Consider the following 18974-nt stretch of genomic DNA (forward strand, 5'->3'; position numbering starts at 1 on the left):
CTTCTAGTGGAAGCCATCTGTTGAGAAGCTGGGGGTGGGACCAGGTGTGCTCCAGATCCCTGGAGGAAGAGAGGAGAGAGAAGAAGGGAATGTAAGAAGAGAAAACGGTATGGTAACAAAAGCTCTAAACCAGAGCTCAAGGGTCCCGCCTTTGCCACTGATTACAGGCAGGGAAACTGAGGCACAAAAAGGTTGAGTAACTACTTGTCCCAGATCACACATGGAGAGAGGAGAGGAGCTGGAATGACAGCCCAGCTAGGCTCGATAGACATTTATTCAGGACCTACTATGTACTGGTACTAGGGACACAGAGTAGAGATGTCCCCACATCTCTATGGGACTGTCCCCACATCTCTATGGGACAGCAGTATGGGACTGCTGACTGCCTCTCCTGCTGCATTATCAATGGCTGTCCTTATGACTGGGCTTCAGCCCACAAGCCTGCCTTGCTGATGATGCGCAAATGTGCCAAGTATATTCCTATCTCAGGGCTTCTGACTTGCTGTTCCTTCTGCCTGAAACACTGTTCTTCCTGATTTTTACACAGCTGACCCCTCAACCTCCTGCCTCTGCTCAAATGTCACCTTCTCAGACAGGACTTCCCTACTCACCTTATCCAAATTTGCAAGCCCCTCCCCTGCCATGACACTCCATCACCTTGTCACGTGTTGGATTCTCCTAAAGCAAACACAGAGATGGAGTGTGTCGTGTAGAGGGGAAAGCAGGTGTGGATAAAAGACGGAAGAGAAACTATGACATCAGTTCAACATAGCTTCATCCACCCGGGCGACAAGTTCTGCGAGCAATATCGCCCACCAGTGCGTCTGGAGTCAGGAGGCAATGGCCAGGCCTTTGGACCCCACACCTCACTGAGGCACGGGATGCAGGTTGCCCTGGGAAATGTGTGAGCTTGGGCAAGGTGGCTCTCTGCAGCTCAGGCAGACCCTGAGGAGGAACAGGTGGGGGCTATCTGCTGACCACTCTCCCTGCAGCTGCTGAGCAAGTCCTTCCTCGATGGGAGACGTGGGTGGTACATCTCCATGTCTACAACACCCTTTATCCTGCTTTCTATTTTTTGCCAGTGCTTACCACCACCCAACATTGTATATAACCACATATTTACTTGTCTCTTGTCTCTCTGTGCAGCTTTCCATGAGGTGTTCAAGGATACAGGCAATGGCTGTCTTGTTCTCATTTCCTGGAACAGTTCTTGGCACATAGCAGATACCCAGTAAATATTTGCTTAATCAATTAGTAAATGAATGAATGAATGTCCTCCATCGCTCCCAGTTTAACAGGAGAGACTGAACAAGTGAACAATTACATTTCAGTGGGGAGTACTGCTGATATCCTAGGTCAGTGGGTGGTATCTAACCAAGCCTGGGGTGGGGAGTGTCCACGGAAAGCTGTCTGACTCTGAGTCTGCTGCTATTTCCACTTATACCACGACAGGACGAGCAAGACAGATTCAGCCTTTATTGCACTCAGGGCTACCCCCTCATCTTGGTATGTTGCACATGGTACTTAACCATTTCATGTTTTTATCAAAAATTTTTTAATGTTTTATTTATTTGTGTGAGAGAGAGACAGAGTATGAGCAGAGGAAGGGCAGTGAGAAGGAGACACAGAATCCAAAGCAGGCTCCGGGCTCTGAGCTGTCAGCACAGAGCCCGACGTGGGGCTCGAACTCACAAACTGTGAGTTCATGACCTGAGCCAAAGTCAGAGGTTTAACTGACTGAGCCACCCAGGTGCCCCACCATTTCATGTTTTTATGTATTGCCTCTCCAACCGCATTAGAACTTCTCTGAGCCTAGGGAGCACATCTTACATATCTTTTCTTTATCCAATTCAATGCAACCATGGTGGTTTGGGTACCACTGTCACCCCCTGAACCATTACTGAGCATATGAAAAGGGCCTTTAAGCAGGAAGACAGCATGGCTGTGGGTAACCAGGTTTTCTAACCTCCAGTTTGGACATAAGATCTGTAAAAATAAAAATAGCTGTTGCTTGGTGAGGACCATGTCCAACCAGATGCTATGCCAAGCACTTTGCATACATCGCACCTGTCAACTATTATGGCAGCCTTGCAAGGTAGAGGCTTGAATATTGTCTCCATTTTACAGATAAAGAAACTGAGGCTCAAAGAGGGGAAAACATTTGCCCAAGGTCACACAGTCGATATGAGGTAGAGCTAATAGGCACACTTGAGCTGATGATGTTCTTAACCATGACACTGATCTTTTGGGGCTAATGAGACAGATTGCTTTAATTCAGCATAGAATCATAAAATCAGGGTGGTGAGCTCAACATCTCCATCAGCCTGAAGTCACCAGGGTTTCTGTGTTTCTGTAGGGAGCAGAACCAGTGACCACTCAGCCATATTCGTTCTCATCTCTGTAACAATTCCAGATGTCTTTGCTCAGGTGTCAGTTGTGTCCTCATCAGAAGCTGTCCCCATCATCAAGCTGTCTCCCAAAGAGATTCACGTGATAGCATGAAGGTTAAGTGATTGTATCCAGATCCTTACAAACAATGGAAACCTGGCTCTTTCAACACACCGAGAGAGGTATCGTCCCTCTGGGTTAGACTCACATTAGCCACACTTTGAGACTGATGTATAAACCAGATGACAACGTATTCATTTGCAAAGAGAGATTACTATTATAGAGATTGGTTCTGAAAAGCTATGCAACCAGTATTTTCTCTCCTGGTAAGAAGACCAGCCTGGGGAAATAAATAAGAATATGGTTTCTTGATGAATAAAATTGGGACAAGGAGAGATGGATGCATTCATTTAGTCTTTAGTGGCAATAGACTGAAATGGCTGGAAACAAGCATCTCATGGAAAGGATAATTCAGATGGAATCATCACTATCACAAGTCGACTGGCAACAATATCTGTATCTATCTTGTGGTAAAGATTTTTGGTTGCTGCCAAAAGGCCACTGTCAACCTCCTTCCCCATGGCTGTTTCACACTATAGAGATTGGATAAACATACATTCACTTTCCTTGGAACTAAGGGTAATCAACTCTGGCTAATGAGACATAATGGTAAGTCATCTGGGGGGCTTCTGGAAAGGTATCTGGCTTCTTAGTGAAAGGTACAGAGGCAAGAGAAGAGCTCACAAGTACTAACTCTTTCCCCCCTCTTTCTGCTTTAAATGTGGATGTGATATTTGGGGCTGCAGCAGCCATCTTGTATCCATGAGGAAGACGAAAAGCCAATTTACTAAGGATTATAGAATAAAAAGGAAGAAAGAGAGTTAGATCATTGACAATGCTGTTGACCTACTACACCAAAACTGAGACTTCCTACATCCAGAATTTCTATTAAGGAAGTTCATTAAATGTCTTTATTGCTTAAGCCATTATTGTTTCAGTTCTCTGTTGCACTATTACAAATCACCCCAAAAGTTAGTGGCTTAAAACAACCACCATTTATTACTTGTCGTGATTCTGTGAGTTGACCAGCCTCAGCAGGGTGGCTATTCTACTCCATTTGGGGCTGACTGTGGCGGCAATCATCTGGAGGTTCAACTGGAAGGAATGCTCAAAGCAGCCCATTTGCATGACTGGCAGTCGGCTAACAGCTCAGCCTCTCTCCCTATGGCTTGGGTTTTCCACAGCATGGCAGCTGGGTTCCAAAAGAGAGTCTTCCAAGTGTGCAAAAGTAGAAGCTGCAGATCTTTCACAGCTGAGCATTTGGAAATTACACGATACCACTTCTACTTCATTCCGTCTTCTTGAAACAAGTCACCGGGTGAGTCTGGATTCAAGGGGAAAGAGACCCTGCCTCTTAATGGGAGGATGGAAAGAAAGTTTCAGCCACCTTTAATTGACCATAGTTATCACTCTGATTTTCCACAACTTGCAGCTGAAAGCATTTCTCTAAACCTAGCCTTGCCCCTGGAACAAGAGATATTCAAAGATCAAGACTCCCTCTCCACTGAAACAAGCTGTAGTGATTGCATTCAAGGTTGGCATTTGCAACTCTGTCCTCCAGGCTTCTGTGGCAGATTGTGATGGACACAGCCTTTCTTCAAATATGTTAATAAGTTCAATCACATGACAGACAAGTCTTGCAGGCCTAGCCATCCTATCTCTTTAACATGACTTTGCATTGCTCTGCTTCGATCTATAGTATATTGACTTCATGGTGTAACTCTCAAAAAGCAATCTTCACTCCCTATACTTTCCAAGTGCTCGAGAAAACATTGCTGTAGCCCCCTACACCTGGCATCAATCTTCATCAAGATCCTTGCCCTGTGTGCCTCACAGGGTTGTTGAAAGAATCAGTTGCGATGAGAGCTGGAATAGTACCTTGAAGTGGTGACCAGGGATTACTGTTATCATAATCAAATAAGCATGTTGTGTCAGCTATGGTTGTTTTGGTAACAAGTGACATAAAACCCAATTTAAACTAGCTTAGCAAACAGGAGAAATGCTGGCTGGGAGTCTGAGGGAGTCTTGCCAGTTTCAGGCATGGCAGGATCCAGCAGCTCAAACATCGTCAGCAGGACCTGCCTGATCTCCTGCAGGCTGCTTCATTTCTCAACAAGAGAGTTGCAAGCAGCTTCAGGTGCACATCTTGCTGGGTGTGCTTTCCCTAACTCTTTACCCAGAGGTCCTTCTCCTCAATGTTACTGGCCCAAGTTGGGCAATGTGCCCATCCCTTCACCAATCCTTATGGCTGAGGGCACATAATGAGCTGCCTGGCCAGGGCCTGGGTCACATGATGACTCTAGATCTGATGGGATCAGTTCGACCCAAATTGTATGGATTGAGAAAATGTGGGGTACTGTTACCGCAAGAAGGACAAATAGCTGCCCAGTGTGCGTGACATGGTGGAAGACCACTAGGTGAGGAGTCTGGAATCTGAGTTATCACCTTTGTCCTGCTGGATGACTCACTCTTGCTCCTGAAGCTTGCATTTGGCCCATCATGACCTCAGGGATTCTATGTTGTGTCGATTCACTATCGGGTCATCATGGTATCTAAATCTGACTATATTCCTTAGAGATTCCTGAGAGTGAGTCTGATTAGTATACCTCATGTCCTTTTTATAAAGTCTACATCCTTGGCCAGGCTACGGAACAGCTACCCCTGCGTCGTGGGCCACCACCAGTCTAATAACGGATGGTTGGGAAAAGAAGACGCATGGCATAAAACATGGCTAACTTAGCAGGTACACCATGAGTGAGCAGGGAACACGGATGTGACAACAAGCAGGGAAATGGAGTCATCATGGCAAGGAGCAGAAGGGAAGACTGTGCAGCTCCATGAGAGACAGGGGGGACTCTCCCTGCCCTCCACCCCCAGAAGAAAATCGATCCTGGTCTTAGAAGACCTGTAGAATGACTCACTTAACACTGAGCCCAAATTTTCATAGCAAATCATGGGAGAAAAAAGGGCTTTGATTTGGAACTTTAGCTTGAAAAACGAAACTGAGCTTACCAACATAACAAAATTTAGGCTACCATTTCAACTATGCATGAATTCTTGTGAAGAACGAAAAATGTATTAAGTAGTGAGTTTTTTTTCGTGTAATTTTTGTGACAAAATCCTTCACTTCAGGTTTGGTTTTCACAGTATGATAGCAAAAAGGTCATTTAAAAAATATTCAAGGGCTTCACCAATTTTTTCCTAAGGCCTGCTAGAATCTTTTGATATTTAAATCTTTCTCTTTTGAAGTGCTCACCGAGTCACTTTCCTTGTCGTTTTTTTTTTTTCTTCAACTGTTAACTCTTTTGGGGTTGATATGATATTCAAAATATTGAATAACCAGCGTGATACAGGCATCAACCGACCAGAACAGTGGCCACAACAGCCGGTGTGGTGGACCCTGGGAGGTCCAGCTGAATATGGCTCTAAGACCACCTGATTCTCTTGGGTCGTCTGTGATTCTTCTGTTCTTTAAGCATGTCTCAGCACCACTTTGATCAGGAATCCCGCATCTTGGGCAAGATTTTCAATTGACCACTTGCTGCTGGATTACACTGCATATGCACCAGGGTCAGACATTTGGTGAAAGACTGATTCTCTTTGACAGTATTTCTTGGTTGGAAGAACCAGCAATCCATTCAAGGGCATTCAAAATTCAGGGGGTCCTTCACAGAGACTGAACCACCAGGAAGCTGCCATGGCAGAAAAGGATTCATGCTAGGGATGATAACTTAATCATTAAAAAAGTGTTAATAACTGAAATTGTATAATTATTGAAAAAAAAATGAAATGACAAACTTCCGCTTTTCTACACAACTTCATCACCTCATGGACTCAGATGATAGACACTCAGTGACAAAGACCCCTGAATTCTATTTGTGAACTGGCTTGAATGGATTGCCCTTTCTTGCACCCATGGAGTCCTAACAAAGACCAGCAGGATTTACAAGTTTGGGTCACCATTGGTTTCAACAGAACTATCAGAACTACATGGAAAAAATACGATGACCAGGTATTAGTCTGATACTTTCTGAATCTGTTTCCTAATGAAACATTCAAATATCAGCCTGCATTTCAAACTAGAAATCCTATTTGTAAAATTCAGGACAGATCTCTCACTCAGCAGTAGACTTTATGCCCCCAATTCAGATAGCAGGCTTGCCTTGCTAATCGCAGAACAGAACACATCATGAACACAGAGGATCGGAGAAGCAGATGAACTGAGGAATTTCTTGACTGTGTCCTCTTGTAAGACTTTGGCGTTCTGATCCTTAGCCTCAGGAGTCAGGGCTGGGGTGGGCCCAGGCCGCTGGGTGTTTTTCTGCCCCCAGTTTTGAGGAACAACAGCAATTACTTCATGTTCTGCAATGTTAATTAACTGGAATGGGTCAAAGGCTCACCCAGATCAGAAACAGTTCTGAAAGTGGACTCGTGAATTCTGCAGACTGTGAATTTTCCTTAATTAACATATTAACATACTTCCTTCCCATGCCTGAAGCCAGAGTTTTTCAGTCTTGGAAATAGAAAAGAAAGAGGATCTAGTGGTCACTGGCTCTCCAGCATAGTGATACAAAGCTGAGGTTTTGCAGCTAGACAAATATGGATATCAATCTTGGTTCTGTTCCCTGCTAATTGCGTGTTCTGGATAAATGCACTTCGCCTGTGTGGACCTCAGTTTTCTTATCTGTAAAATGAGGAAAATAATAGCATCTATCTCATGGGGTTGTTGTGTTAGGTATGAGGTGCTCCTAAGGCCTGACACATCACATATGTCCAAAAACTATGAATTTGACCCAGTGGTAGACAATCTTTTTTTTTTCCCCTACCAAATGTTCATTATTCTTCCCTGTAGTAATAGTTCTTTGGGTTTCCTTTGAGTAACCACTCCTCCTCTCTAGCGTGGTTCAAGGGGTACTAAATAAATCCACCGTGAGTTCAAGGCTGAATCTGTATGAATTTTCTAGGGCTGCATAGACTAGGTAGCTTAACAACGGAGACTTTCTCATGGTTTTGGAAGTCTGAGGTCACGGCAGTGGCAGGGCTGAGCTCTCCTGAGACCTCTCTCCCTGACTTGCTGATATACTTCCTCTCCCTGTGTCTTCATGGGGTCTACCCTCTGTGGGTCTGTGTCATAATTTCCTCTTCTAATGAGGACTCCGGTCATGCTGGATTAGGGCCCACTCATATGACCTCCTTTAACCTTAATTACCTCTTTAAAGGCCCTGTCTCCAAATACATTCACCTTACGAGGTCCTAGGGCTCAGGATCTCAACATATGAATTTGGGGGAGTCACAATTCTGCCATAACAACTTGTGACCTAGATCTGGCCAGAAAACTCTCCTCCCCCTAATCAGAATGATTGATTCAATCCTAGACATTTTTTTAAACTTAAGTACAGAGAATTTCTTCATCTTCAAGGTGAGTGTTGCAAAGACAACGTGGAATGGAGCTGCTGTGGTCACCATGTGGAAAAGGTCAACATAGAAGAAAACATAAAAGAGAAATGGAAAGAGAAAGACTGAGTCCTGAAATCATCTGAGCCTCTGGATCCTGCCGCACCTAGAGCTCCCTTTGACAGTTCACTCACAGAACCCACTAAAATCCTCTTTTGTGGCTTGAGCCAGTTGGGAGTTGAGTTTCTATCACTTGCAACCAAAGAAGTCTTGACATGCATGCCCCCTACTTATTTTTTTTAATGTTTATTTATTTTTGAAGTGGCGGGGAAGGAGCAGGGAGAGGGAGACAGAAGATCCAAAGTGGCTCCGTGCTGACAGCAGAGAGCCCAATGTGGGGCTCAACCTCACAAACCATGAGATCACGAACTGTGCTGAAGTCGGACGCTTAACCAATTGAGCCACCCAGGTGCCTTAGCCCCTACTCAATTATTAAGGAGCTTGTAGAGCCCACGTAAATAGAATGGGAGAGGATTGAGGAACAGAGCTGGAAAGTAGAGGAATATTTACAGAAATTAGGCAGGTAACCATAACCATTAAATGCAGGAATCGGGGTAGATTTAATAACAGATGTATATTCCTTTAACCTAGCCTAATGTAAGAAAATTTGACTCTGCATGGTAGTTAAGACAAGGAGTTCTTCACTAAGCCATAGACTTCTCGAAGACAGCAATATTGTCTCATTCAGATGCGGTGTAGCTCTGGTGTCCAGCATGAAACAGGCACACAAAAAATATTTGTGGACTTGGATGAGCTTACTAAGAAATCTTTTGCACTTTATGGTTCAATATAGACATCCTTTAAATAATGGATTTGGCATAGTATTATATCTGCATTCACTGTTGAAGAGTTACATTGATAATCATAGAGCAGCCAAGTATTAATTTTAACAATGTCTAATAACTCAGAGAAGAAACTCTCAAGTGGGTCCCCTCACCATTAGCTGACCTGTAACTGGCCCCTTCTTTACCCATCAACTGCGTTATAATTCTCTGTTGCAACATGGAACTACTTGGCACCCATTACAGCCCCTTGTGAAAGGGGTTTGGATGGGAAAAGAGGAGAATGTGTATTTATGACACTGGATAACAGCATGGAGTGGGCAGTGTGACCTTGCTGTACTTGGATTACTGCACCACTGGAGAAGAACACTGAACTTCGGGTTTGACTCTGAGTTTTGACTCTGAGTTTCTATCAAGCTGCTGGTAACCTGCCTGTCCTCCTCTCTGGATAGAGATTACTCCTTACCCTGGAAAGGAAGTAAATGTCTCTGGCACATGGAGCTTATCTCTAGGTTTACCACCTCCGAATATAAGCAAATATCTTCCAGGAAGAGGACAGAACTTACTCACCCTGGGATGTCTCCAGGAAGAGAGAAGGTCTCTACCTTTGGTTTGCTATTCAATCATTCCTAAACAAAGAACATTTGAGAACCCAAGAAATCCAGGGAGAATTGTCTCCCAACAAATACATGTTGAGTTGATGCAGGGAAGGAATCTAGATTCCTGAGTCACCAGATGGAGGATAGCCTTCCCCAACCCATGACCAAGGCTTTCTCTTACCAAGAAATATACTTTCATGATGCTCAACCACTTGGTCTTGTCTATTGTGGCAGCTAAGGTTAACTATCTTGACTAATAAAGATGACTTTAATGTACACCAGACAAATTATACTTGCATGAGAAAGAAGAGAGTTAGATAATGTGTAGTAAGTTCCAAATGATAAGGATGGGGATGGGATTTGGGAGTGGGCAGAAGATTATGAAGAAGTCTTCATCTTACTAGTGATAGACTAAAAGAAAACAGAATTTGAAAGACAAGCCACAGTTGTCCAGGGACGCACCCCCCAGTCTCTGCACACCCAAATGTCATCAGCAGCCCCCCTCCCCACTCTCGTGCGTGAACATTACACTGAGCCAAAGCTGTGAATGACTTTCACACCAGTTTAGAGCTTTTCAGATCATCTTAAGCTCAATTACAGCTAAACCAATAATACACCCCAAACATCATTATTGGAGAATCACCAACCAGGCCCGCTAATTGTATTTGCAGCTTCTCCATCACATTAGTCAAGTCATAAGCGCAGCGTGCTCTTCCCAGAGGATAACCGTTCACAAGGCCAATTTCCTTAGGATGAGACTTTCATATCACATCGGTTTGAACTAATGTGTCTCGGGAAATAAACTGTCAGATCAATAACATCTGCAACCAGAAAATATTGGTGGCAAATAGCAGAGTACAGCCTGCAGTTGAGACCAATGTGATCCTTACCTGACACTTGGAAGCTGTCATGACTCAGAAGCTCTGGGGCTTTCCAAGGGGTCAATTTGGAGATGCTGTTCACATTCCCTGGCAAGACACAAGGAAGCTTCATTATAATACTTTGTGACCTTTTCCTCAGAGGCTCACCATATCATTACTAACCTGAAAAAAGCAAACATTTATTAAGCCCCTTCTGTGTTCCAGGCTTGATGCCTTGAGCAGCGTATGTAATGATAAGCAGTCTTTATGGAAGTCCACAAAGGAGTTCAAATTCTAGATCTAAAACTTCGTAAAGGCAAGTTTCCTTACTTCTGTGAGTCTCAGTTTCCAAATCTGTACAATATGAAATAACAATAACTTCTTTCCAGGGCTGTTTTAGTGATTGAAGAGAAGGTATGGGTTGTGCCCATTGTAGTGCATAGCACACAATAGGTGCTCAATAAATAATAGTTATTGCTATGACTCTAGGTACTTCTTTGTAACTGAAGTTAAACAAATTAATGTTTCCTCCTCAAGTGGGCCATTTGAGGGAAGTTTACCCACCAATCTAGATTGACCCACATAATCTTTCCAGGGAAATATAAAAGGCATGTCATTCTGTTTTTGAAGTAACAGAAAAAAACTGTCAGCTTCTCTCTTGATGTTTTCCTATATTTTCAGAAAAAAGCCCTTGACATAACCTAGCATTCTATGAGTATCAGATAAAGATTGAAAAGTCAGTAAAGAAATACAAAAAGCATGGAAGGCTGAGAAGTATTTAACAATCCAGAGTCGGGGTTCCTTTTGAACCAGTAAGTCCTGGGATTGAATTCTAGATCAGGCACTTAGCAAAGGTGTGACTTTAGGAAAATAACAGAATTTCTGAGCCATGGTTTACTCAATGCAAGACAGCAACACTGTCTGCCTCCAGGAGGTAAGGTCAAAACTAAATAAGGTGATAGTCAAACTTTAGTGACTGTTAATTCTCATCCCCTCCTTCTCATCTCCTATCATTACAAGCTTCAAGTTAATTCAGTAAATGTGTATTGGGCACTATGATGGACACTGGTGATACCGTGTAAATGACACTGACAAGGTCACTGTCTTCATGGCTCCAACCACATTCTGGAGGGGAAAAGATATATTACTCAGCCAATCCCACAAATCAATGGAAAATTACATTTGTGAGGAGAGCTAAAAAGAAATGATGTAGGGCATTAATGAGAGTTCTCTAAAACCACCTGGCCGAGGCATTACGCAAGGCCTCTCTGAAGAAGATCTCTCTCTCTTGCCCATTCTGGGTTGTAAGCATATTTCCTAATGGTGACAGGACAGAAAGTGGCACTGAGGCGGTAAGCTAGGGCCCAAGTCATGCTGGGCTTTACAGGGTAAACTGCAGGGCCACCATGTTGCACAGCCACGGGAGACACCAATTAACTGAACACACAGCCTGTTTTGCAAGACCAGCAGCCTTGGGAAGCAACATGCAGAAAAGAGAAACCATAAATAAAATGCAGAGTGTGTAAGAGAAAGCATTCAGAAGAAAACAATTATGGAACCTTCAAGTGCACCTGTGATGGAGTAATAGAGCAGACCAACATTCCCACCACATAAAACCAGAAAAGCCAGATCGAACACAAACACACAAAAATTCTATTTGAAAGCCCCAGGGTGCTTCCAAGACTTGCTGTACAAAAATCCTGGAAAGAAAGGAAGTTCAGTGAGATGCACCTGACATTGGGCACATCACCTTTTCCCTTGGGGCACTGATGACTCTTAAGCATCATGGGGAGAGAATCTCAGAAGCAGGGCAGAGGGCAGCTGCTAAAAGGCATAGAAGCCATCAGAGTGGTTAGGATGCTTCAGGAGGGCAGGAGACAAAAACTAGTATTTGGGGATGTCAGAACAGCTAGGAGTTGAAGGTCCAAAACAATTCCTTCCCAGGAAAGGAAGTAATGGGAAGTGATCCAAAAACACTGTGCCAATTTCCCCCCATTTGTGCTGTATTAGGTAAGCAGTCTAGAATGAAAGCAACGATACGAGACCTGACTTCTCAACAGACTTGATAGAAGCAAAAAGGCAATGAAAGGAAATGATGTCCAAGTTAGAATTCTACACATCCTGAAAATAACCTTCGAGGAAGAAAGTGAAATAAAGATATTTTCAAACACATTAAAAAGGATAGAATTTGCCACCAGAAGATACAAGTGAAATAAACAATACTAAAGAGGGTTCTATAGGCAAAAGGAATATGATCCCAGACAGAAATGTAGGAAAGACTAATGAGCAACAGAAAAAATATGTATGAGGTAAATCTAAATGAATATGGAAAATATTAACAAGAATTCCCTGTGGGATTTTTTTCCCATTTTATTTATTTTAGAAAGAGTGAGCATGAGCAGGGAAGGGGCAGAGGGAGAGGGGGAGGGAGCTAGAGAGAGAGAGGTGGGGGGGGAGAATCTCAAACAGGCTCCATGTTCAGCACAGAGCCCGATGCAGGGCTCAATCCCACAACCCTGGGATCATGACTTGAGCCAAAATCAAAAGTGGGGACACTCAACTAACTGAGCCACCCAGGTGCCCATCCTATGGTTTCTTAAGTGCATGCACATTTAAGTGAATACAATTAAAAACACAAAAGGCAGAAAGAAGATAGAGTATAATAAGCCCTAGAATTTCTGGCAAGTGGTAAAAATACTAATTTATATTAGACTCAAATAAACAAAGAAGGAATGTCTTAATTTCCAGAGTAATTACTAAAATAAGGTATAAGTAATAAGTTAATAAAGAAAAACTGGTTTAATTTAAAAGTTTTTTTTGATTGGTCCAAATTAAGATTAAAAAGGGGGAAGGGGAGTAGAAATAGAAAGAATAGTAATATTATAGATATAAAACCAAATATATCAGTGATTATATTACATGTAAATAGACCAAATATTCCAATTAATAGACCTACTGTGTCAGACTATATCAGAATGAAATAGTTATATGCTGCTCATATGAGATACACCCTAAACATAAGGACACAAAAAGGTTGAAAGTAAAAGGAAGAAAAAAAATAAAACACTAACTAAAAGAAAGGCAATATAGTTATACCAATATCAAATCAAGTGAACTTGAAGGCAAGATGCATAACTAGATATAAAGAGGAAAACTCCAGTAAAAAGGTTAATCCACCAGGAAGATATAACAATTTTATATTCGTAAGCACGTAATGGCATACTTTCAAAATATACAAATCAAAAATCTAAAAAGAAAAGTAGACAAATCCATAATAGTAGAATATTTTAACAACCTCTCTCAGGAGCTAATAAAACAAGCAGACAAAAAAATTGGTAGAAGTATAAAGATCTAAGCAACATGATTAATGAACTTGACTTGTTTAACATTGGACTGTTTAGCAAGAGACTGGACACAGCTTTAAAAAAAACGTGGGGGGGGGGAGCACCCGGGGGGCTCAGTCAGTTGAACATTTGACTTCAACCCAGGTCATGATTCTCGCTTTGTGGGTTTGAGCCCCGCGGCGGGCTCTGTGCTAACAGCTCGGAGCCTGGAGCCTGCTTCGGATTCTGTGTGTGTGTCTCTCTCTCTGCCCCTCCCCTGCTTGCACTCTGTCTCTCTGTCTCCCAAAAATAAATATTAAAAAAAAAAAAAAAGGGGATTAATGAAACGGGATAAGTCAGTGGGAAACATCCACTGCACCCAATGATAATAGAAGACACATTCTTTCAAGTGCACATGGAACATTGGCCCAAAATGACTAGAAAACTGGGTCATAAAACAAATGTAAACAAATAGCAAAGATGAATATCATTCAGAATATATATTCTTACTACAATGTAATTATGGAGGAATCAATAATGACAACTTAAAAATCTTTTAAAGGCTGCTCGGAAATTAAGAAAAAAAGTCACAAGGGGCACCTGGGTGGCTCCGTCAGTTAAGTGTCCAACTTCGGCTCAAGGCATGAATGACCTCGGGGTTTGTGAGTTCAAGCCTCACATCAGGCCCTCTGGTGTCAGCAGAGAGCCCATTTGGATCCTCCCTCCCCCTCTCTCCCTGCCCCCCGCCTTGTTCTCTCTCTGTCATTCTCTCTCTCTCTCTCTCTCTCTCTCTCTCTCTCTCAAAAATGAATATTTTTTAAAAAGGAAAAAAATCACAAAGGAAATTAGGAATACTTTATTAGGAATAAGATAGAAAGTATGGAAAGTAGCTAATGCCCTTGTTAAACAAACACTTAAGGCTTGAAATGGATCTCCCAGAAAAGAAACAAGGATGTTAATCAATAATATAAATATCCACCTCAAGAAGTTAAAAAAAGAACAATAAATCAACTCAAGAAACTAGGAGGAAGAAAATAATGGAGATAAAAGCAAAAATCAATGAAATAAAAAGAAAACTTGCAATAGAGATAATCAAGAAAACTCAAAATTGGTTCTTCAAAAAGGCTAATAAAAATTGATAAGTGCCAAGTAAGAGCTTATGGGCATGGAAAAGATAATATTATTTTTAATCTTACCATCGTTAATATTAAGGAGAGAGTACTATAAACAACATTATGCCAAAAGAATTTGACGATTTAGATGGGACCATACAAGCTAGAAGAACACACCCTACCAAAACTGACACAAAGAAAAATAAAAAATCTGAATACTTCTGTATCTATTAAAGACATTGAATCTGTAATTAACACTCCCACAAAGAAATCTCCAGGCCCAGGTATCTTCACTGGTGAGTTCTTCCAAGCGTTTAAAAAAGATGTAACACTGACATACACAACCTCTACTAGGAAATATAAAAAGATGAAACATTTCTCGATTCACTTTTTGAGGTCAGCATGACCTTGCTACAAACACCCAGATACCAAAACCTGACAAGTAAATTACAAGAAAAGAAAATTACAGTCCAATCTCTTTCACATACCCGGATACAAAACTCCCAAACAAAATATTGTGAAATCAAATGCAGTACTTACATAAAAAGGATGTTATATCGTGACCAACTTTGGTTTATCCCAAGAGTACAAAGTTTGTTTTATGTCTGAAATCACTAAGACCCTCAATATTAATGGAACGAAGGACCAAAAAAAAAAATTAAGAAAAAAAAGGTTCCTCTCAATAGTTGAGGAAAAACATTTGAAAAGAGTCAAATACTCACTTATTGCTTAATTTTAACAATCTAAGTCAGTTTTGATAAGGAATAGCTACAAAACAACCAAAGCCATCATACATAATGCTGACATATTGAAAATGTCTTCTCTGAGGCTGGGAATGAGTTAAGGATGCCCATTTCCACCACTGCTACCCACCACATCACAAGTCCTGCAGAACCAGCTGTTCAGCCCATGCCTCTGGCAACTTCCTCCTCCTTCCCTCTACCCAGTTAAAACCACTCCTGCAGGTCCGCTGCAGCCACACCTTCCTGTTCTCCATCATTAATGGACTGTATGTTTCCATGGCAGCCACACCTCCAAAGGGTACAAATCTCAGCCTTGGCAATGAGGAGGGGGGGTCCTTCTAAGTTTCCAAGTGTCTTCACTTATTCACTGCTTTCTCCAGTCGCTCTTCTGTGCTCTTTAGAGTTACCCTCTACCGTCTGAACTAGCTACCCACCTTTTTACTAGTTGTACTAGCTAACACATTTTCATATTAACTTTCCCCTGTTCGGGGCGCCTGGGTGGCGCAGTCGGTTAAGCGTCCGACTTCAGCCAGGTCACGATCTCGCGGTCCGTGAGTTCGAGCCCCGCGTCAGGCTCTGGGCTGATGGCTCAGAGCCTGGAGCCTGTTTCCGATTCTGTGTCTCCCTCTCTCTCTGTCCTCCCCCGTTCATGCTCTGTCTCTCTCTGTCCCAAAAATAAATAAACGTTGAAAAAAAAAAATTTTAAACTTTCCCCTGTTCAAATTACTGGCCTGGTTTCTGTGTCTTCACTGAACCCTGACTGATACGAGACGTAAATAAATGCAGAAATAAATAATGTTCATGGATTAGAAGACTCAACATTGTAAAGTCATTCTCCCTAAATTAAGCTACAGATTTAACAAAACCCCAGTCAAAATCCCAACAGGTTTCTTTTTTTGTTGGAATTGATATGTTAATTCTATAATTTACATGGAAATAACAAGGGTCCAAGAATATCCGTGACAATCTTGATGATGTCAAGATTGGAAAATTCAAGCTTCCAGATGTTAAGAATTATGATAGGGGTGCCTGGCAGGCTCAGTTGGAAGAGTCCATGACTCCTGATCTCAGGTTTGTGAGTTCACGCACCATGTTGGGTGTAGAGATTAAATAAAGAAATAAAAACTTTAGAAAACAATTATGATAAAGCTACAATAATTAAGACAGTGGGGTAATGGTGCAAGGTGAAACAAAGAGCTCAGTGGAAGAGAATACAGAGTCCAGAAACATACCTATAATATGTTTCTGGAACTCTTCATCACTCCAAGCTTTACCCTGATTTACCCTGATTTACAAGAGACATTATTGAAGTGCAGTAGGGAAAGACATTATTTTTGAAAACTCAGTTGATGGAAATCCACACTGGGGTGGGGGGAAGAATCTTGCCTCACAAATTACATACAATAATAAATTCCAGGTGGATGGTAGACTTAAATGTAGAGGTACAACGATAAAGCTTCTGAAAGACAAACCTAGAATAGGTGAAGATTGTTTCCACAGGACCTATATAAAACACTTTCCAAATTAAATTATCCTTAAATTTGATGTCATTAAAATTAAGAACTTCTGTTCATTAAATTCACCAATAAGATATTGAGGAACTGCTAAACTGTTTTCCTCAGTGGCTGTGCCTACCAGGAATATACAAAGTTTCCAATTTCTTCACATCCTCACCAGCACTTGTTCTTCCCTTTCACTATTTGTTTTTCTTTCTTTCTATTATGGTCATCCAAGTGGATGTGCAACGGTATCTCCTTATGGTTTTGATTCACATTTCCCTAATGACTCACAAAAGAACTGAGTACTAATCCATGCTACAACTTAGATAAACCTAAAAACCAGTATGCTAAGTGAAAGCAGCCGGACACACTAGGTCACATATTGTGTGATTCTATTTATAGGAAATGTACAAAACAGACAATCTATACAGACAGAAAGTAGATTAGTGATTGGCAGGGAAGGGGGGGGGAGATGAAGAATGGGGAGTGGCTGCTTAATAGATTTCCTCTTGGAGTGATGAAAAGTTCTAGAACCAGATGGTGGTGATATGCTTAAGCAACATAATAAATGCACATGAAGACACTCAATTGTATGCTTTAAAACAGTAAAAATAATAAATTATATGTATTTGTATTTTACCACAATTAAAAAAACAAAACAAAACACCTCAACAAGAAGAAAATGAAGGGGCAAACAGAGTAGGGGAAGATATCTGCAATACCCATAACTACAAAAGCCTCATAGCCAGAATATACACAAATATACAAATTGACAAAAGAGACAGCCCAGTTTTTTTAAATGGGCAAAAAACTTGAACAGGCACCTCACAAAGAATATATAATCAGGAAATACAAAGTGCTCAATATCATTATTCATTAGGGAAATGCAAATGAAAATTTCAATAAGACACCACTGTATACATGCCAAAATACTTTAATCCTTTTAAAATGACAATATCAAGTGTTGTTAAAGAAACAGAGTAACTACAATTCTCCTTCACTGTAAGTGTAATGAAAATTGATACATTCACTTTGGAAAAGTGTTTGGTATCATCTAAAATCGCTGAACATACACATACCCTATCATCCAGCAAATCCACTCCTCAAAATAGCCCCAAACCAGAAACAACCCAAATGTCCATCAGCAGCAGCATGAAGAAATACATTGTGATATATTCTAAAATGGAATATTATGGAGCATTAAGAATAAACTACAGCGGTTAACTGACACCACCACACTGCCATGGTTATCTAATGCCAGTGCCTCTAGCTCACTGAGCTCCAGACAAAAAAGAGGGTAAGGTCTCTATACCAGGGCTTGTACAAAGCAGTCTGCCTATAAATCTACTGGTGATAAAGCACCGAGGAAGCAACTAGCTACAAAAGCCACTCGTAAGAGTGCACCCTCTACTGGAGGGGTGAAGAAACCTCATCGTAACTGGCCTGGTACTGTGGCACTCGACAAAATAAGACATTATCAGAAGTCCACTGAACTTCTGCTCTGCAAACATCCTTTCCAGCATCTGGTGCAAGAAATTGCTCAGGACTTCAAAACAGATCTGCGCTTCCAAAGCACAGCTATTGGTGCTTTATAGGAGGCAAGTGAGGCCTTCTGGTGGGCCTTTTTGAAGACACCAACCTGTGTGCTACCCATGCCAAACATGTAACAATTATGCCCAAAGCCACACAGCTAGCATGCCACATACGTGGAGAACATGCTTAAGAATCCACTATGATGGAAAACATTTCATTCTTTAAAAAAAAAAAATTCTCTTCTTCCAGTTATTGGTAGTTCTGAACGTTACATATTTTTTTCCCATGGAGTCAAAAGGTACCAAAGTATATGATTCCAAGTGGAAAAATAGGGGACAGAAATCAGGTATTGGCAGTTTTTCCATTTTCATTTTCCGTGAATTTTTAATATAAATGCGGGGACATAAAGCATTAATGCAAGTCAAAATGTTTCAGTTAACACGTTTCAGCAGTTCAACTTTATAACAATTATAAATAAACCTCTATATTTTTCTAGAAAAAAGGAGAATAAACCAAAGCTACATGAATAAGATTCACAAACATAATATTGGCCAAAAGAACCCAGATAAAAGAGCAAATTTCATAGGAGTCCATTTCTATAAAGTTCAAAAACAGGCCAAA

The 18974-nt window shown here is 41.5% G+C and overlaps 1 pseudogene; it reads left to right on the plus strand.

Moving 5' to 3' along the window:
* Window positions 1-752: 752 nt before the first annotated feature.
* Window positions 753-18694, plus strand: LOC115528063 (annotated as a pseudogene).
* Window positions 18695-18974: the final 280 nt, after the last annotated feature.

The sequence above is a fragment of the Lynx canadensis genome, chromosome D3 (genome assembly GCF_007474595.2).
Source record: "Lynx canadensis isolate LIC74 chromosome D3, mLynCan4.pri.v2, whole genome shotgun sequence".
Classification (NCBI taxonomy): Eukaryota; Metazoa; Chordata; class Mammalia; order Carnivora; family Felidae; genus Lynx; species Lynx canadensis.